Source organism: Triturus cristatus, chromosome 1_1 (genome assembly GCF_964204655.1).
Source record: "Triturus cristatus chromosome 1_1, aTriCri1.1, whole genome shotgun sequence".
Lineage (NCBI taxonomy): Eukaryota > Metazoa > Chordata > Amphibia > Caudata > Salamandridae > Triturus > Triturus cristatus.
In genome coordinates, this window is record NC_140579.1 from 442794598 (window position 1) to 442815958 (window position 21361).

A 21361-nucleotide genomic window follows, 5' to 3' on the forward strand; every position below is an offset into this window, starting at 1 on the left:
ACGAAAAATATGCGCATGGGCGCGGTCTGTCGCCAAACGGCTGTGTTAACACTGATAATGCACAGCCATCTTTCTCGTGAACATACAATGTAAAAGGCTTGCTGTAGTCAGGGGTACCCAACACAGGAGCTGAACATAATGCATTGCGCAATTCCAAAAAACTTTTCTGACACTCTTCAGACCATGGGATAGGATTCGGTGTGTCTTTGCATGTTAATGCTAACAAAGGTTTTGCCAACAAGGAAAAATTTGGGATCCAGTGCCTACAGTATGAGGTAATGCCCAAGAAAGCGCGTACTTCTCTCTGTGTTCTTGGCACACTCAACTGTGCAATGGCTTGAATTCTCTCTGGGGTCAGTTTCCTTCCCTCCTTCGATAAGAGATGACCTAAGTAGGTCACCTCTTGTCGACAATATTGCAGTTTTGAGAGAGACACTTTGTGATGGGAGGCAGACAAATGACGCAACAATGACAATGTAGCTTCTTTGCAAATCCTTTCAGTATCCGCGGCGATTAGTAAATCGTCAACGTACTGGATGAGGATAGCGCCACTAGGTAAAACAAGTGCGTCAACCTGCGCTTTCAGAGCTTGGCTGTATATTGATGGACTTTCGCAGTAGCCCTGGGGAGCGCGTTTGAAGCGGAAGCTTCGGCCTCCTAAACTAAAGCCAAAAATGTCTCTGCTCTCTTCTGCAATTGGGATGCTAAAGAAAGCATTCTTTAAATCGATCACTGAAAACCATGCAGCGGAAGCTGGAATCATGGTTAACAAGGCAGTTATATCAGGGACAACCGGAAACTGTGGCACAACAATCTTATTAACCTCTCTAAGATCAATCACAAATCTGTAAACAGGTGGCTGTGAAGGGTCCGTTCGTTTTAAGACAGGTAAAATCGGACTGTTGCAAACGTTACCTCTTGTCTCTTCAATTACACCCTTATCAATCAAATCGCTGACAATTTCTAACAACGCTTTCTGACCTTCATTGGAGATCTTGTACTGGGGAATACGTGGCAATCTGACATTGGCTTTTAAAGTGACCACATATGGCGGTATCTCCAAAAGACCCACATCATTGGGACCAGTAGCCCAAAGGGCATCCGGAAGGGATGACAATTCCGGTGGCATTGCATTTTTAGACAAATACATCGGGGAAATCACTTCCTTGCCTAATGTAAGTTGTACTCCTGAGGGAGAACAATACAGCGTTGCGTGCAATCTTTTTAGCAAATCTAAGCCTAGCAAATTTTCACCACAACCTGTCGTTAGGATGAGAGGTGCTTTTAGCTCGCAAGGTCCAACAGAAAGTGACATAGGACTAGAAATCGGGTTTCTAACCGGGGCGCCAGAAAAACCTACTGAAACATTGATGTCGCCAGACAAAGGTGCGCCAGGGAGCTTTGAATGCATAATTGAACTCTTTGCAGCACCAGTGTCTAGCAGAAAGGGCTCCGTTACATTTGCTGTAGTCACCTCAACATACGGTCCGCTCTGATCCACTGGCACTGAAACAACTCCCTCTCTTTGTTTATGGCTGTCCTAGTAATCATTATTTTCTACATTGTCGTCCTCTGCATAATAATCATTATTGTAGTACTGAGCTGTATTACTAGTCGCGTTGGCTTGCTGATCAAAGCTATTTATGGTATTTTGAGGCGGAAGAGGACGCGCGTTCTGGGGAACATTTCCACGCCCTCTGCCTCTAGGAGCTTGCTGACCACCCCTACCTCTTGCGCAATACGTATTACTATTACGCTGCATCAATTTAGGGCAACTATATTTAAAATGACCTTCCTCTTTACAGTATGAACATTGGTTGGGACCTACAGGGACACGTGGTTGATAATACCCATTCATTTGCTGATTATGCTGAAACTGTTGGGGTTGGTGATAGACACCTTGGGGTTGTCTATAACTATTCTGACCTCCACGTGGCGGGTAAGCCTGCTGCAAAAGGACCTTCGTTTTCAGCTCTTTCATTTTCTTATCTGTTCTATCTTTTTCGTCTTTATCTCTGTTTTCATAATACTGTGCAGTAGCCAGTATTTGCGCTGAAGAGGAAACAGCCCAAGAACTTTCTGAGTCTTTCAATTTCTTACACAACTCGGGAAGTAGATTCTGCACAAATTTATCAACAAACAAGCGTTGGCCACCTTCAGTGCTCATGTCTTGACCACTGTGGTCGATAAACGTTTCTTCAAACCTGGTAAAGAAGTCTGACACTGTCTCATCTTTCTTCTGCTTGCATGCAGATAGTTTGTCCCAATTTACGCGCATCGCGGGCATTATGGTCTTCATATATGTGATAATTCTACCAGGGAGTTCTGCTATTAAAGGCTCAGGTTTCGCGCCACCAATTTGTCTAGCGTCTGCGGCAATGATGTCAGCCCATGTAGCACCTAGTTCTGCGTCGTGATCTGCATTACGAATTGATCCCCATAGGGGCTGTGGAACAACATTACCAAACAACATGTCTATGTCTGCCAAATTCATAACGCATGATCCTGCCGTTTGTGACAACTCTTTATAATATCCTGCAGGGTTTTTACGGGGGTCAGGCAATGTCTGCTTAAGCGCTAACACCTCAGAACGCTTCCATGGGACGTGTACCCAAACACGCTGAAAATGCGCTGGCATTGCAGCAATACCGTTAGCGGCATCAGCTGCAACGGCGTCCTTCCATACCGGAGGGACTTCTCTCATGGGGTATTGTCGCGCTTTTATCTTTTTCCCCACAGGGACATCTTGTCCAAATAATGACTGTTGACAATCATCATTCCTGAAGGACAATACGATCGCAACTGCTTTATCTACGTCGTGACCCACAATTGCACCAGTTCCAAAATCAAATCTCACTCGACACAACTCCTGCGGGCTTGGATTTTTACCATTATCCTCCAATTCCTCACAGAGGATTTCGCACATTTTCTCAAACACATACCTCTGTTTTGGAGCATCCCATTGGTGAAAAACGTCAACAACTGACCCCACATCATAGAGTGAAGGGAAAACTATCCACCTACGCGCCATATGATCTATTACTTTCTTCTCATCGGGGTTAGGCAGTTGACTGCGCAATTGCTTACGCTGTAAACCAGGAGTCGCACTAGATGACTCAAAGAGAGGCGACATTAAATTAGTAACTATATTAGCAAGACGTTGTCGCGCTGAAGGAGTAGTTGAGGCGAGAACAGGGGGAAAAACAGAGGGGAGAAAAGAGGATGTAGAAACAGGTACTGGAGTAGTGCAAGGAAGAGTGTCAGGGGAGGCAGTTGCTGAGATAGACAAAGTCGCAGGAAGCGCAGGGGCAACTGGAAACACAACTGGCGGCCCTTGAGAGGGCTGTACTGCAGGGACAGGAGCCGGCTGCAGAGCAGCTGGCGGCTGCGGTAAGGCTTGTGGTACATTAACTAGAGGTGGCATATTCACAAGCTGAGGAGGCGCCGTGGCATTTTGAGCATACGGGGGTGGTGAGCTCAGCAAATGTGACATCAGGGGATCTTTCTCCTTGTCTTCTAACTCATTCTGTTTAGAGTGCGGTAAAGCTGGGTAACATTTGTCGATCCCTAGCTTACGCTGCCTGTGCAATTGCTCATTCATTTGTTCCTCCTCATTGTCTTTAAATTGCACAGCTGCTTGCATTACTGTCATACCTTTTTCTCTCTTATTCTTCTTCGCTAGCTTAATTTCCTTCTGTTTGGCTTCCTTCCGCCATAAGCGGAAAGAATCAAACATCGCCGGCCGGGCTTTCTTTTTAAACAATTTCACTTCCAAATTATCTAAGATATCTTTATCGAAACTACCATTTTAGGGCCATTTTAAAACACTGTCTTTTCTGGTGTAATGGATCCATACTTCGTTATATGCAATGGGGCCTACGCCATGTTTTACATAAAGCTCATAAGTTGGAGTTCCAATCGGAGGAACCGGACATGATTCCTCCAGCTGGAAATCCCTTCCACAACCCAAACAAAATATTCTACCAAATATTCTAGAACCAGGCATCTTCGCTCACTAGTCTAGATCCAAACTCCAAAGGATTATCGATTACGATAGTCTCGTGAATACACGAGTCCTCTGGCTTTGGCGTTTGCAAACTCCAAATCAAAGCGATCCCGAAGGATACCAAAACAAATTGGGAGACGCTCCACTTATACTTAACTGAATATTGATGATCGATGGCGTCACCAGAAGACTCTCTCGATTGTTTCGCTCTATCAAACTCGTCAAGGGTCCAAAACAGGTCGATTAATCAGGGCAGCAGTCCTTCGTAGCCGTCGGGACGCGGAGAACCTCGCAGAAAAGACTTTTGGACCACGTCGACATGCAGGGGTCGATGAAGTGGCGGCCTTCCTCCGGAATTTCCACACGAAGCTCCTCACGAACCTCTGGCTTGGACTGGTACCGCTGAAATCGTCCCGAGTTGGGCGCCAAACTGAAGTACTGGGTATTTTAAGCCCAGCGGTGCAGGGGAACACACCCTATGACTTCTGGGTTCTCCCTGTTTCAGACCTACAGAAACACAGAGTCTTCTGGGTGAAGTCAAAGATCAGTTTATTGGCTGCAGACCAATTACAGGTATCCCAGAAGTACAACAGCGTGTATGTTCTCAGGAGACTGCTAAAAATCACAGAAACGGGCTTCTCCTTAAATACAGATTTTCCTGCCTCAGGCATACATTCCTAGGTTTATGATACGGCAATATACAAGTGTACATTTCAAACGAAAGAGCAGAGTCATGATGACCATCCCACATTCCAGTTAAGCCAGCCCATAATTATTTACACAGCAAGACTGAGATCCCACATCAGATATCGATAGGCCCCAATAAACTCGGGCAGCTCCTGTTGATGGAAACAAGTCATAAAGCAGGAACAGTCAGGTGTGAAAGAGATTAGCCGGAGGCTCGTGTAGGATGAAAGGGTTTTATGGTGTGTCAAGCCCTGATGCTAATCACAGGTGGCCAGGGGACGGGGTGCTCGTGAGACCGGACTGACCTGGGGCAGCAGAGCCAGCTGCCCAGGTCACAGAGAAGTCAAAGGAAAGCACATGTACTGTGAGGCCCGTATTTGCTTCATTATAGCCTATGTGAGGGCAACCATAAGATAAGATGGCCACCGCTCCAAGATGGAACCCGTGTAGTAATGTAAAATAACGTGTACACAGTGCATTCTTGGCTAGAACGTTATACAAAGCACTTGTACATCCCGCATTAACCATTTGCGGTTCGCTAATACCGGGATAGACAGGGGTAGGGCCCTGTCCCCTACGCGGTCCCAAATATTAAAGTACGACACGATAGGGACACGTGGTTGATAATACCCATACATTTGCTGATTATTCTGGAACTGTTGGGGTTGCTGATAGATACCCTGGGTTTGCCTATAATTATTCTGACCTTCACGTGGCGGATAAGCCTGCTGTAAAAGAACCTTCGTTTTCAACTCTTTCGTTTTCTTATCTGTTCTATCCTTCTCATCTTTCTCCCTATTTTCATAATACTGTGCAGTAGCCAGTATTTGTGCTGAAGAGGAAACGGCCCAAGAACTCTCAGAATCTTTTAATTTCTTACACAACTCTGGAAGCAAATTATGCACAAATTTATCGACAAATAACCGTTGGCCACCTTCTGTACTCATGTCCTGACCACTGTGGTCGATAAATGTTTCTTCAAACCTAGTGAAGAAATCGGACACTGTTTCATCTTTCTTCTGTTTGCACGCGGATAATTTATCCCAATTTACACGTATTGCGGGCATTAAAGTTTTCATATAATTAATTATTCTACCAGGGATTTCTGCTACCACGGGCTCAGGCTTGGCACCACCGACCTGTCTATTGTCCGCATTAAGGATATTAGCCCATGTGTCACCTAATTCTGCAGCATGATCTGCATTACGAATCAATCCCCACAAAGGCTGTGGAACAACATTTCCGAACAACATATCTATGTCAGCCAGGTTCATGACACACGATTCTGCAGTCTGCGATAACTCTTTATAAAATCCTGCAGGGTTCTTACGGGGGTCAGGCAATGTCTGTTTAAGGGCTAAAACTTCAGATCCTTTCCAGGGAACATGTACCCAAACACGCTGAAAATGTGGCAAAACAGGTGGATTAGCAGCAGCATCACCAGGTCTCCAAACTGGAGGAACCTCACGCATCGGGTATTGTCGCGCTTTTACCTGTTTCCCTTCAGGGAATTCCTGTCCAAACAACGACTGCTGACAATCCCCATTCCTGAAAGACAGCAGTGTCGCAACGGCTTTCTCAACATCAGAACCCACAATCGTACCTTTTCCAAATTCAAATCGCACTTGACACAATTCCTGCGGACTGGAGTCTACATCATTATCTTCCAATTCCTCACATAGAATTTCACACATTTTCTCAAAAACGTACCGCTGTTGTGGCGCTTCCCACTGATGAAAAACATTAACAACAGATTCTACATCATACCTAGAAGGATAAACAATCCATCTTCGAGCCATGCTGTCTAGTTCTTCTTTCTCTCTAGAACCAGGTATTTGACTACGTAACTGCTTACGCTGTGGACCAGGGGTCGTAGTAGACGACCCAAAGAGGGGTGATATAAGACTAGTGACTGCACTAGCTATTCGCTGTCGTGCAGAAGGAGAAGTCGAGGTAAGAACCGGGGGAAAAACAGAGGGAAGGAAAACGGGTGCAGATACAGATACAGGGGTAGCAGCAGGTAGGGCACCAAGAGAGGCAGCTGATGCGCTAGGGAAAGTCGCAAGGGGCGCAGAAGTGGTAGGTTGTAAAATCGGCGGCCCTTGGGAAGGCTGTGCTACCAGGACAGGAGCCGGCTGAGGAGGAGCTGGCGGCTGCGGGAAAGCTTGCTGCGCATTAGCTGGAGGCTGCACATTTACGGGCTGTGGAGGCGCTGTAGCATTTTGCGCATAAGGGGGTGGCGAACTTAGCAAATGGGACATTAGGGAATCTTTCTCTTTCTCTTTTGACTCATCTTGTTGAAGGGGTGGCAAAACTGGGTAACATTTATCAATGACTAGTTTGCGTTGCCTATGCAACTGCTCATCCATTCGGTCCTCTTCATTATCCTTAAACTGCAAAGCTGAATGCATGATCGACATACCTCTCTCTCTTTTATTTTTCTTTGCTAATTTAATTTCTTTTTGTTTGGCTTCCTTTCGCCATAGGCGGAAGGAATCAAACATCGCCGGCCGGGCTTTCTTCTTGAACAATTTAACTTCTAGGTTATCTAGGATCTCTGTGTCGAAACTACCATTTTGGGGCCATTTTAAAACACCATCCTTTCTGGTGTATCGGACCCATACTTCATTATACGTAATGGGGCCCACACCATGTTTCACATAAAGCTCATAAGTTGGAGTTCCAATTGGAGGAACCGGACACGAATCCTCCAATCAGGAGTCCCTTTTACAACCAAAACAAAACAAATTTCCAAATATACTAGAACCAGGCATCTTTGCTCACTAGTCTAGTTTCAAACTTCAAAGGATTATCGAATACGATAGTCTCGTGAATACACGAGTCCTCTGGCTTTGGCACTTGCAAGACCCAAATCAAAGCGATCCCGAAGGATACCAAAATCCCGAAGGATACCAAACAAACTGGGAGACGCTCCACTTATACTTAACTGAGGTATCGATGACTTCACCAGAAGACTCTCTCAATTGTTTCGCTCTACCAAATCGTCAAGGGTCCAAAACAGGGCGATTAATCAGGGCAGCAGTCCTTAGTAGCCGTCGGGACACGGAGAACCTCGCAGAAAAGACTTTCGGACCACGTCGACATGCAGGGGTCGATGAAGTGGCGGCCTTCCTCCAGAATTTCCACACAAAGCTCCTCACGAACCTCTGGCTTGGACCGGTACCACTGAAATCGCCCCGAGTTGGGCGCCAACTGAAGTACCGGGTTTTTAGAACCCAGCGGTGCAGGGGAACACACCCTAAGACTTCGGATTCTTCCTGTTTCAGACCCACAGAAACACAGAGTCTTCTAGGTGAAATCAAAGAACGTCTTTATTGGCTGCAGACCAATCACAGATATCCGAGAAGTACAACACGATGTATGTTCTCAGGAGACTGCTCTCTAACCAAAAACCAGTCTTTACTTATATACACAAAATTACGCTTTGGGGGCAACACCGCCCCTGTTTTACAAGTGGTCATTCACATATTTTAGTTGCAAAGGAACAGCAGAGCCATAATGACAATCCCACATTTCAGTTCATTAAGCATGCAGTCATTGTACCCAGCGAGGCTCAGAACCCTCATCAGATAACAGCAGACCCCAATAAAACGGGCACCTCCTGCTCGTAAAACAAGCCATAAAGTAGGAAACAGAGTCAGGTGTGAAAACAGCTTAGTCAGGGATCGTGTGCGAACAGGGGCTTTATGATGGGTCGAGCCCTGATGCTAATCATATTAGGCCGCGAGAAAGGAACCGGCCGGACAGGATTGACCTCGGGCAGCGGAGTCAGCTTGCACAGATCAGAGAGAAGTCACAGAAGGTGTACGTGTCCTTTAGGCCTAGGCATGGCCTTAGTGCGCAGCCTATGTGAGGGCAACCACAAAATGGCTACTATACTAAAATGGAACCTAAAGGGTACGATATGTGGCATCGTATGCACGGTGAATTCATCAGTGAAACATGACGAAAACACTCATACATATCGCGTTGCTCATTTGCGGTTCGCTGATACCAAACTTGGCATGGTGGGACCATGCCACCTACACGGTTCCGATTTTTACAGTACCACACCGGGGGCCCCTGATAGAGTCGGCACTGTTCTGCACAGTGTTGCCCCCAGCCTTTGTGGGGCCCCTGATAGAGTCGGCTCGCTTCTGCAGTGTTGCCCCCAGCCTTTCAGGGGCCCCTGATAGAGCCGGCTCTGTTCTGCAGATTGTTGCCCCCAGCCTTTCGGGGGCCCCTGATAGAGCCAGCTCTGTTCTGCAGAGTTTTGCCCCCGACGTTTCGGGGGCCCCTGATAGAGTCCCTCAGTTCTGAAGAGTGTTGCTCCCGGCCTTTGGGGGCCCCTGATAGAGACGGCTCTGTTCTACAGAATGGTGCCCCCAGCCTTTCAGGGGCCCCAATAGAGTCAGCTCTGTTCTGCAGTGTTGCCCCCGGCCTTTCAGGGGCCCCTGATAGAGCCGGCTCTGTTCTGCAGAGTGTTGCAACCAGCCTTTCAAGGGCCCCTGATAGAGTCCCTCTGTTCTGAAGAGTGTTGCACCCCGCCTCGGGGGGCCCCTGATAGAGCAGCTCTGTTCTGCAGAGTGTCGCACCCAGCCTTTTCGGGGGCCCCTGATAGAGTCAGCTCTATTCTGCAGAGTGTCGCCCCCAGCCTTTCGGCAGGCCCTGATAGAGCCTGCTCTGTTCTGCAGTGTGTTGCCCTAAGCCTTTCAGGGGCCGTTGATAGAGTCAGCTCTATTCTGAAGAGCATTACCCCTGGCCCTTCAGTGCCCCTGATAGAGGCTACTCTGTTCTGCAGAGAGTTGGACCCAGCCTTTTAGGGGCTCCTGATAGACCCAGCTCTGTTCTGCAGAGTTTTGCCTCCAGCCTTTCAGGGGCCCCTGATAGAGTCAGCTCTGTTCAGCAGAGTATTTGCCCCAGTTTTTCAGGGACCCTTGATAGAGTCAGCTTTGTTCTGCAGAGTGTCGCCCCCAGCCTTTCGGGGGACCCTGATAGAGTCAGCTCTCTTCTGCAGAGCGTTACCAATGGCAATTCAGGGGCCCCTGATAGAGCCTGCTATATTCTGCAGAGTGTTGGACCCAGCCTTTCAGGGGCGCAGATAGAGCCAGCTCTGTTCTGCAGAGTGTTGCCCTAAGCCTTTCAGGGGCCCCTGATAGAGCTAGCTCTGTTCTGTGTGTGTTAACCTAAGCCTTTCGGGGGCCCCTGATAGAGTCAGCTCTGTTCTCCAGAGCATTACCCCCGGCCCTTCCGGGGCCCCTGATAGAGCCAGCTCTGTTCTGCAGAGTGTTGGACCCAGCCTTTCAGGGACCCCTGATAGAGCCAGCTCTGTTCTGAAGAGTGTTGCCCAGAGCCTTTTGGGGTCCCCTGATAGGGCCAGCTCTGTTCTGCAGAGTGGTGCCCCCAGCCTCTCAGGGGCCCCTGATAGAGCCAGCTCTGTTCTGCAGAGTGTTGCCCCCAGACTTTGGGGAGGCCCGATAGAGCCAGCTCTGTTCTGCAAAGTGTCGCCCCCAGCCTTTTGCGGGGCCCTGATTTAGTCAGCTCTATTCTGCAAAGTGTCGCCCCAGCCTTTGGGGGGCCCCTGATAGTGTCAGCTCTGTTCTGCAGAGTGTTGGCTCCAGGTTTTCAGAAGCCCCTGATAGAGTCCCTCTGTTCTGAAGAGTGTTGCTATTTGGGGGGCCCCTGATAGAGTCAGCTCTGTTCTGCAGAGTGTCGCCCCCTGCCTTTTGGGGGCCCCTGATAAAGTCAGCTCTATTCTGCAGAGTGTCACCCCCAGCCTTTGGGGGGGCCCTGATACAGTCCGCTCTGTTCTGCAGAGAGCCTGACCTTTCAGGGGCCCCTGATATAGTCGGCTCGCTTCTGCAGTGTTGCCACCGGCCTTTCAGGGGCCCCTAATAGAGCCGTTTCTGTTCTACAGAGTGTTGCCCCCAGCCTTTCAGGGGCCCCTGATAGAGCCAGTTCTGTTCTCCAAAGTGTCGCCACCAGCCTTTCGGGGGCCCATGATAGAGCCAGCTCTGTTCTGCAGAGTTTTGCCCCCGGCCTTTCGGGGGCCCCTGATAGAGTCCCTCTGTTCTGAAGAGTGTTGCTCCTGGCCTTTGGGGGCCCCTGATAGAGATGGCTCTGTTCCGCAGAATGGTGCCCCCAGCCTTTCAGGGGCCCCGATAGAGTCAGCTCTGTTCTGCAGAGTGTTGCCCCCAGCCTTTTCGGGGGCCCCTGATAGTGTCAGCTCTATTCTGCAGAGAGTCACCCCCAGCCTATCGGCGGGCCCTGATAGAGCCAGGTCTGTTCTGCAGTGTGTTGCCCTAAGCCTTTCGGGGGCCCCTGATGGAGTCAGCTCTGTTCTGAGAGTGTTTGCTCCAGCCTTTCAGGGACCCTTGATAGAGTCAGCTCTGTTCTGCAGAGTGTTGCCCCCGGCATTTCAGGGTCCCGATAGAGTCAGCTCTGTTCTGCAGAGTGTCGCCCCAAGCCTTTCGGGGGCCCCTGATAGAGTCAGCTCTATTCTGCAGAGTGTCGCCCCCAGCCTTTCTGGGGGCCCTGATAGAGCCAGTTCTGTTCTGCAGTGTGTTGCCCTAAGCCTTTCGGGGGCCCCTGATAGAGTCAGCTCTCTTCTGCAGAGCGTTACCCCTAGCCCTTCAGGGGCCCCTTATAGAGCCTGCTCTGTTCTGCAGAGTGTTGCCCATAGCCTTTCAGGGGCCCCTGATAGAGTCAGCTCTGTTCTGCAGAGTGTCACCCCCAGCCTTTCAGGGGCCCCTGATGGAGTGAGCTCTGTTCTGCAGAGTGTGGCCCCCAGCCTTTCAGGAACCCTTGATAGAGTCAGCTCTGTTCTGCAGAGTGTTGCCCCCGTCCTTTCGGGGGCCCCTGATAGAGCCCGCTCTGTTCTGCAGAGTGTGGCCCCCAGCCTTTCAGGGGCACCTGATAGGGCCAGCTCTGTTCTGCAGAGTACTGCCCCCAGCCTCGCAGGGGCCCCTGATAGAGCCAGCTCTATTCTGCAGAGTGTTGCCCCCAGCCTTTGGGGGGGGGCAATAGAGTCATCTCTGTTCTGCATAGTGTTGCTCTCAGCTTTTCGGGGGCCCCTGATAGGGCCAGCTCTGTTTTTCAGAAGGTCGCCCCCAGGCTGTCGGGGGCCCCTGATAGAGTCTGCTCTGTTCTGCAGAGTGCCGCCCCCAGCCTTTCTGGGTGCCCTGATACAGCCAGCTCTGTTCTGCAGTGTGTTGCCCTAAGCCTTTCAGGGGCCCCTGATAGAGCTAGCTCTGTTCTGTGTGTGTTGCCCTAAACCTTTTGGTGGCCCCTGATAGAGTCAGCTCTGTTCTCCAGAGCTTTACCCCCCGGCCCTTCTGGGGCCCCTGATAGAGCCAGCTCTGTTCTGCAGAGTGTTGCCCAGAGCCTTTCAGGGTCCCCTGATAGGGCCAGCTATGTTCTGTAGAGTGGTGCCCCCAGCCTCTCAGGGGCCCCTGATAGAGTCAGCTCTGTTCTGCAGAGCGTTACCCCAGCCTTTCATGGACCCCTGATAGAGCCAGCTCTGTTCTGCAGAGTGTCGCCCACAACCTGTCGGGGGCCCCTAATAGAGTGAGCTCTGTTCTGCAGAGTGTCGCACCTATCCTTTTGGGGGCCCCTGATAGAGCCAGCTCTGTTCTAAAGAGTGTCACCCCAAGCCTTTTGGGGGGGGCCCTGATACATCCAGCTTTGTTCTGAGCAGTGTTGCCCCCGACCTTTGGGGGGCCGCTGATAGAGTCAGCTATGTTCTGCAGAGTGGTGACCCCAGCCTTTCAGGGGCCCCTTGTGGAGTCAGCTCTGTTCTGAGAGTGTTTGCCTCAGCCTTTCAGGGACCCTTGATAGATTCAGCTCTGTTCTGCAGAGTGTTGCGCCCGGCCTTTCAGGGGCCCCTGATAGAGTCAGCTCTATTCTGCAGAGTGTCGCCCCCAGCCTTTCGGGGGGCCCCGATAGAGCCAGTTCTGTTCTGCAGTGTGTTGCCCTAAGCCTTTCAGGGGCCCCTGATAGAGTCAGCTCTGTTCTGCAGAGCGTTACCCCTGGCCCTTCAGGGGCCCCTGATAGAGCCTGCTCTGTTCTGCAGAGTGTTGCCCCCAGCCTTTCAGGGGCCTCTGATAGAGTCAGCTCTGTTCTGCAGAGTGTCACCCCCAGCCTTTCAGGGGCCCCTGATGGAGTCAGCTCTATTCTGCAGAGTGTTGCCCAGAGCCTTTCAGGGTACCCTTGATAGAGTCAGCTCTGTTCTGCAGAGGGTTGCCCCCGGCCTTTCGGGGGCCCCTGATAGAGTCCACTCTGTTCTGCAGTGTGTTGCCACCAGCCTTTCGGGGGCACCTGATAGGGCCAGCTCTGTTCTGCAGAGTAGTGCCCCCAGCCTCTCAGGGGCCCCTGATAGAGCCAGCTCTGTTCTGCAGAGTGTTTCCCCCAGCATTTGGGGGGGCCCGAAAGAGTCAGCTCTGTTCTGCAGTGTGTTGCCCTAAGCCTTTCAGGGGCCCCTGATAGAGCTAGCTCTGTTCTGTGTGTTTTGCCCTAAGCCTCTCGGGGGCCTCTGATAGAGTCAGCTCTGTTCTCCAGAGCGTTACCCCCGGCCCTCTAGGGCCCCTGATAGAGCCAGCTCTGTTCTGCACAGTGTTGCCCAGAGCCTTTTGGGGTCCCCTGATAGCACCAGCTCTGTTCTGCAGAGTGGTGCCCCCAGCCTCTCAGGGGCCCCTGATAGAGCCAGCTCTGTTCTGCAGAGTGTTGCCCCCAGCCTTTGGGGGGGCCTGATAGAGCCAGGTCTGTTCTGCAAAATGTCGCCCCAGCCTTTCGCCTGGCCCTGATTTAGTCAGCTCTATTCTGCAAAGTGTCGCCCCCAGCCTTTGGGGGGCCCCTGATAGTGTCAGCTCTGTTCTGCAGAGTGTTGGCTCCAGGTTTTCAGAAGCCCCTGATAGAGTCCCTCTGTTCTGTAGAGTGTTGCTATTTGGGGGGCCCCTGATAGAGTCAGCTCTGTTCTGCAGAGCGTTGCCTCCGGCCTCCCAGGGGCCCCCAATAGAGTCAGCTCTGTTCTGCAGAGCATTGCCTCTGGCCTTTTGGGGGCCTCTGATGGAGCCAGGTCTGTTTTGCAGAGTGTCGCCCCCTGCATTTTTGAGGCCCCTGATAAAGTCAGCTCTATTCTGCAGAGTTTCACCCCCAGCCTTTGGGGGGGCCCTGATAGAGTTCGCTCTGTTCTGCAGAGGGCCTGACCTTTCGGGGGCCCCTGCTTGACTCGGCTCTGTTCTGCAGAGTGTTGCCCCCAGCCTTTCAGTGGCCCCTGATAGAGCCAGCTCTGTTCTCCAAAGTGTCGCCACCAGCCTTTTGGGGTCCCATGATAGAGCCAGCTCGGTTCTGCAGAGATTTGCCCCCGGCCTTTCGGGGCCCCTGTTAGAGTCCCCCTGTTCTGAAGAGTGTTGCTCCCGGCCTTTGGGGACCCCTGATAGAGATGGCTCTGTTCTGCAGAATGGTGCCCCCAGCCTTTCAGGGGCCCGACAGAGTCAGCTCTGTTCTGCAGAGTGTTGCCCCCAGCCTTTTCGGCGGGCCCTGATAGAGCCAGCTCTGTTCTGCAGTGTGTTGCCCTAAGCCTTTCGGGGGCCGCTGATAGAGCTAGCTCTGTTCTGTGTGTGTTGCCCTAAACCTTTTGGGGGCCCCTGATAGAGTCAGCTCTGTTCTCCAGAGCTTTACCCCCCGGCCCTTCTGGGGCTCCTGATAGAGCCAGCTCTGTTCTGCAGAGTTTTGCCTCCAGCCTTTCAGTGGCCCCTGATAGAGTCAGCTCTATTCTGCAGAGTGTTGCCCCCAGCCTTTGGGGGGGCCCAATAGAGTCATCTCTGTTCTGCATAGTGTTGCTCTCAGCTTTTAGGGGGCCCCTGATAGGGCCAGCTCTGTTTTGCAGAAGGTTGCCCCCAGGCTGTCGGGGGACCCTGATAGAGTCTACTCTTTTCTGCAGAGTGCCGCCCCCAGCCTTTCTGGGTGCCCTGATACAGCCAGCTCTGTTCTACAGAGTGTCACCCCCAGCCTTTAGGGGGTCCCTGATAGAGCCAGCTCTGTTCTGCAGTGTGTTGCCCTAAGCCTTTCAGGGGCCCCTGATAGAGCTAGCTCTGTTCTGTGTGTGTTGCCCTAAGCCTTTTGGGGGCCCCTGATAGAGTCAGCTCTGTTCTCCAGAGCTTTACCCCTGGCCCTTCTGGGGCCCCTGATAGAGCCAGCTCTGTTCTGCAGAGTGTTGGACCCAGCCTTTCAGGGGCCCCTGACAGAGCCAGTTCTGTTCTGCAGAGTGTTGCCCAGAGCCTTTGGGGGGGCCCGATAGAGTCAGCTCTATTCTGCAGAGTGCTGCCCCCAGCATTTCGGTGGCCCCTGATAGGGCCAGCGGTGTTATGCAGAGGGTCACCCCCACGGCTTTCCGGGGCCCGTGATAGAGTCTGCTCTCTTCTGCAGAATGTCACCTCCTGCCATTCAGGGGCCCCTGATGGAGTCAGCTTCTTTCTGAGAGTGTTTGCCCCAGCCTTTCAGGGACCCTTGATAGAGTCAGCTCTGTTCTGCAGAGTGTTGCTCCCGGCCTTTCAGGGTCCCGATAGAGTCAGCTCTGTTCTGCAGAGTGTCGCCCCCAGCCTTTCGGGGGCCCCTGATAGAGTCAGCTCTATTCTGCAGAGTGTCGCCCAAAGCCTTTCGGGGGCCCCTGATAGAGTCAGCTCTCTTCTGCAGAGCGTTACCCCTGGCCCTTCAGGGGCCCCTTATAGAGCCTGCTCTGTTCTGCAGAGTGTTGGACCCAGCCTTTCAGGGGCCCTGATAGAGCCAGCTCTGTTCTGCAGAGTGTTGCCCCCAGCCTTTCAGGAACCCTTGTTAGAGTCAGCTCTGTTCTGCAGAGTGTTGCCCCCGGCCTTTCGGGGGCCCCTGATAGAGTCCGCTCTGTTCTGCAGAGTGTTGCCCCCAGCCTTTCAGGGGCACCTGATAGGGCCAGCTCTGTTCTGCAGAGTGTTGCCCCCAGCCTTTGGGGGGGGGCCCAATAGAGTCATCTCTGTTCTGCATAGTGTTGCTCTCAGCTTTTCGGGGGCCCCTGATAGGGCCAGCTCTGTTTTGCAGAGTGCCGCCCCCAGCCTTTTTGGGTGCCCTGATACAGCCAGCTCTGTTCTGCAGTGTGTTGCCCTAAGCCTTTCAGGGGCCCCTGATAGAGCTAGCTCTGTTCTGTGTGTGTTGCCCTAAGCCTTTTGGGGGCCCCTGATAGAGTCAGCTCTGTTCTCCAGAGTTTACCCCCCGGCCCTTCTGGGGCCCCTGATAGAGCCAGCTCTGTTCTGCAGAGTTTTACCTCCAGCCTTTCAGTGGCCCCTGATAGAGTCAGCTCTATTCTGCAGAGTGTTGCCCCCAGCCTTTGGGGGGGCCCAATAGAGTCATCTCTGTTCTGCATAGTGTTGCTCTCAGCTTTTAGGGGGCCCCTGATAGGGCCAGCTCTGTTTTGCAGAAGGTTGCCCCCAGGCTGTCGGGGGCCCCTGATAGAGTCTACTCTGTTCTGCAGAGTGCCGCCCCCAGCCTTTCTGGGTGCCCTGATACAGCCAGCTCTGTTCTACAGAGTGTCGCCCCCAGCCTTTAGGGGGGCCCTGATAGAGCCAGCTCTGTTCTGCAGTGTGTTGCCCTAAGCCTTTCAGGGGCCCCTGATAGAGCTAGCTCTTTTCTGTGTGTGTTGCCCTAAGCCTTTTGGGGGCCCCTGATAGAGTCAGCTCTGTTCTCCAGAGCTTTACCCCCGGCCCTTCTGGGGCCCCTGATAGAGCCAGCTCTGTTCTGCAGAGTGTTGGACCCAGCCTTTCAGGGGCCCCTGACAGAGCCAGCTCTGTTCTGCAGAGTGTTGCCCAGAGCCTTTGAGGGGGCCCGATAGAGTCAGCTCTATTCTGCAGAGTGTTGCCCCCAGCCTTTCAGTGGCCCCTGATAGGGCCAGCTGTGTTATGCAGAGGGTCACCCCCACGGCTTTCCGGGGCCCGTGATAGAGTCTGCTCTCTTCTGCAGAATATCACCCCCTGCCATTCAGGGGCCCCTGATGGAGTCAGCTTCTTTCTGTGAGTATTTGCCCCAGCCTTTCAGGGACCCTTGATAGAGTCAGCTCTGTTCTGCAAAGTGTTGCCCCCGGCCTTTCAGGGTCCCAATAGAGTCAGCTCTGTTCTGCAGAGTGTCGCCCCCAGCCTTTCGGGGGCCCCTGATAGAGTCAGCTCTCTTCTGCAGAGCGTTACCCCTGGCCCTTCAGGGGCCCCTTATAGAGCCTGCTCTGTTCTGCAGAGTGTTGGACCCAGCCTTTCAGGGGCACCTGATAGGGCCAGCTCTGTTTTGCAGAAGGGTGCCCCCAGGCTGTCGGGGGCCCCTGATAGAGTCTGCTCTGTTCTGCAGAGTGCCGCCCCCAGCCTTTCTGGGTGCCCTGATACAGCCAGCTCTGTTCTGCAGTGTGTTGCCCTAAGCCTTTCAGGGGCCCCTGATAGAGCTAGCTCTGTTCTGTGTGTGTTGCCCTAGGCCTTTTGGGGGCCCCTGATAGAGTCAGCTCTGTTCTCCAGAGCTTTACCCCCGGCCCTTCTGGGGCCCCTGATAGAGTCAGCTCTGTTCTGCAGAGCGTTACCCCTGGCCCTCCTGAGGCCCCTGATAGAGCCCGCTCTGTTCTGCAGAGTGTTGCCCCCAGCCTTTCAGGGGCCTCTGAGAGAGTCAGCTCTGTTCTGCAGAGTGTCACCCCAGCCTTTCAGGGGCCCCTGATGGAGTCAGCTCTATTCTGCAGAGTGTTGCCCCCAGCCTTTCAGGGTAGCCTTGATAGAGTCAGCTCTGTTCTGCAGAGGGTTGCCCCCGGCCTTTCAGGGGCCTCTGATAGAGTCAGCTCTGTTCTCCAGAGCGTTACCCCCGGCCCTTCTGGGGCCTCTGATAGAGCCAGCTCTGTTCTGCAGAGTGTTGGACCCAGCCTTTCAGGGGCCCCTGATAGAGCCAGCTGTGTTCTGCAGAGTGTTGCCCAGAGCCTTTCGGGTTCCCATGATAGAGTCTGCTCTGTTATGCAGGGTGTCACCCCTAGCCTTTCCGGGGGCCCTGATAGAGCCAGCTCTGTTCTGCAAAGTGTCGCCCCCAGCCTTTCGGGGGGCCCTGATTGAGTCAGCTCTATTCTGCAGAGTGTTGGCTCCAGGTTTTCAGAAGCCCCTGATAGAGTCCCTCTGTTCTGAAGAGTGTTGCTATTTGGGGGGCCCCTGATAGAGTCAGCTCTGTTCTGCAGAGTGTCGCCCCCTGCCTTTTGGGGGCCCCTGATAAAGTCAGCTCTATTCTGCAGAGTGTCACCCCCAGCCTTTGGGGGGGCCCTGATACAGTCCGCTCTGTTCTGCAGAGAGCCTGACCTTTCAGGGGCCCCTGATATAGTCGGCTCGCTTCTGCAGTGTTGCCACCGGCCTTTCAGGGGCCCCTAATAGAGCCGTTTCTGTTCTACAGAGTGTTGCCCCCAGCCTTTCAGGGGCCCCTGATAGAGCCAGTTCTGTTCTCCAAAGTGTCGCCACCAGCCTTTCGGGGGCCCATGATAGAGCCAGCTCTGTTCTGCAGAGTTTTGCCCCCGGCCTTTCGGGGGCCCCTGATAGAGTCCCTCTGTTCTGAAGAGTGTTGCTCCTGGCCTTTGGGGGCCCCTGATAGAGATGGCTCTGTTCCGCAGAATGGTGCCCCCAGCCTTTCAGGGGCCCCGATAGAGTCAGCTCTGTTCTGCAGAGTGTTGCCCCCAGCCTTTTCGGGGGCCCCTGATAGTGTCAGCTCTATTCTGCAGAGAGTCACCCCCAGCCTATCGGCGGGCCCTGATAGAGCCAGGTATGTTCTGCAGTGTGTTGCCCTAAGCCTTTCGGGGGCCCCTGATGGAGTCAGCTCTGTTCTGAGAGTGTTTGCTCCAGCCTTTCAGGGACCCTTGATAGAGTCAGCTCTGTTCTGCAGAGTGTTGCCCCCGGCATTTCAGGGTCCCGATAGAGTCAGCTCTGTTCTGCAGAGTGTCGCCCCAAGCCTTTCGGGGGCCCCTGATAGAGTCAGCTCTATTCTGCAGAGTGTCGCCCCCAGCCTTTCTGGGGGCCCTGATAGAGCCAGTTCTGTTCTGCAGTGTGTTGCCCTAAGCCTTTCGGGGGCCCCTGATAGAGTCAGCTCTCTTCTGCAGAGCGTTACCCTAGCCCTTCAGGGCCCCTTATAGAGCCTGCTCTGTTCTGCAGAGTGTTGCCCCTAGCCTTTCAGGGGCCCCTGATAGAGTCAGCTCTGTTCTGCAGAGTGTCACCCCCAGCCTTTCAGGGGCCCCTGATGGAGTGAGCTCTGTTCTGCAGAGTGTGGCCCCCAGCCTTTCAGGAACCCTTGATAGAGTCAGCTCTGTTCTGCAGAGTGTTGCCCCCGTCCTTTCGGGGGCCCCTGATAGAGCCCGCTCTGTTCTGCAGAGTGTGGCCCCCAGCCTTTCAGGGGCACCTGATAGGGCCAGCTCTGTTCTGCAGAGTACTGCCCCCAGCCTCGCAGGGGCCCCTGATAGAGCCAGCTCTATTCTGCAGAGTGTTGCCCCCAGCCTTTGGGGGGGGGCAATAGAGTCATCTCTGTTCTGCACAGTGTTGCTCTCAGCTTTTCGGGGGCCCCTGATAGGGCCAGCTCTGTTTTTCAGAAGGTCGCCCCCAGGCTGTCGGGGGCCCCTGATAGAGTCTGCTCTGTTCTGCAGAGTGCCGCCCCCAGCCTTTCTGGGTGCCCTGATACAGCCAGCTCTGTTCTGCAGTGTGTTGCCCTAAGCCTTTCAGGGGCCCCTGATAGAGCTAGCTCTGTTCTGTGTGTGTTGCCCTAAACCTTTTGGGGGCCCCTGATAGAGTCAGCTCTATTCTCCAGAGCTTTACCCCCCGGCCCTTCTGGGGCCCCTGATAGAGCCAGCTCTGTTCTGCAGAGTGTTGCCCAGAGCCTTTCAGGGTCCCCTGATAGGGCCAGCTATGTTCTGTAGAGTGGTGCCCCCAGCCTCTCAGGGGCCCTTGATAGAGTCAGCTCTGTTCTGCAGAGCGTTACCCCAGCCCTTCAGGGACCCCTGATAGAGCCAGCTCTGTTCTGCAGAGTGTTGCCCACAACCTGTCGGGGGCCCCTAATAGAGTGAGCTCTGTTCTGCAGAGTGTCACATCTATCCTTTTGGGGGCCCCTGATAGAGCCAGCTCTGTTCTAAAGAGTGTCACCCCAAGCCTTTTGGGGGGGGCCCTGATACATCCAGCTTTGTTCTGAGCAGTGTTGCCCCCGACCTTTGGGGGGCCGCTGATAGAGTCAGCTATGTTCTGCAGAGTGGTGACCCCAGCCTTTCAGGGGCCCCTTGTGGAGTCAGCTCTGTTCTGAGAGTGTTTGCCTCAGCCTTTCAGGGACCCTTGATAGATTCAGCTCTGTTCTGCAGAGTGTTGCGCCCGGCCTTTCAGGGGCCCATGATAGAGTCAGCTCTATTCTGCAGAGTGTCGCCCCCAGCCTTTCGGGGGGCCCCGATAGAGCCAGTTCTGTTCTGCAGTGTGTTGCCCTAAGCCTTTCAGGGGCCCCTGATAGAGTCAGCTCTGTTCTGCAGAGCGTTACCCCTGGCCCTTCAGGGGCCCCTGATAGAGCCTGCTCTGTTCTGGAGAGTGTTGCCCCCAGCCTTTCAGGGGCCTCTGATAGAGTCAGCTCTGTTCTGCAGAGTGTCACCCCCAGCCTTTCAGGGGCCCCTGATGGAGTCAGCTCTATTCTGCAGAGTGTTGCCCAGAGCCTTTCAGGGTACCCTTGATAGAGTCAGCTCTGTTCTGCAGAGGGTTGCCCCCGGCCTTTCGGGGGCCCCTGATAGAGTCCACTCTGTTCTGCAGTGTGTTGCCACCAGCCTTTCGGGGGCACCTGATAGGGCCAGCTCTGTTCTGCAGAGTAGTGCCCCCAGCCTCTCAGGGGCCCCTGATAGAGCCAGCTCTGTTCTGCAGAGTGTTTCCCCCAGCATTTGGGGGGGCCCGAAAGAGTCAGCTCTGTTCTGTGTGTTTTGCCCTAAGCCTCTCGGGGGCCTCTGATAGAGTCAGCTCTGTTCTCCAGAGCGTTACCCCCGGCCCTCTAGGGCCCCTGATAGAGCCAGCTCTGTTCTGCAGAGTGTTGCCCAGAGCCTTTTGGGGTCCCCTGATAGCACCAGCTCTGTTCTGCAGAGTGGTGCCCCCAGCCTCTCAGGGGCCCCTGATAGAGCCAGCTCTGTTCTGCAGAGTGTTGCCCCCAGCCTTTGGGGGGGCCTGATAGAGCCAGGTCTGTTCTGCAAAATGTCGCCCCAGCCTTTCGCCTGGCCCTGATTTAGTCAGCTCTATTCTGCAAAGTGTCGCCCCCAGCCTTTGGGGGGCCCCTGATAGTGTCAGCTCTGTTCTGCAGAGTGTTGGCTTCAGGTTTTCAGAAGCCCCTGATAGAGTCCCTCTGTTCTGTAGAGTGTTGCTATTTGGGGGGCCCCTGATAGAGTCAGCTCTGTTCTGCAGAGCGTTGCCTCCGGCCTCCCAGGGGCCCCCAATAGAGTCAGCTCTGTTCTGCAGAGCGTTGCCTCTGGCCTTTTGGGGGCCTCTGATGGAGCCAGGTCTGTTCTGCAGAGTGTCGCCCCCTGCATTTTTGAGGCCCCTGATAAAGTCAGCTCTATTCTGCAGAGTTTCACCCCCAGCCTTTGGGGGGGCCCTGATAGAGTCCGCTCTGTTCTGCAGAGGGCCTGACCTTTCGGGGGCC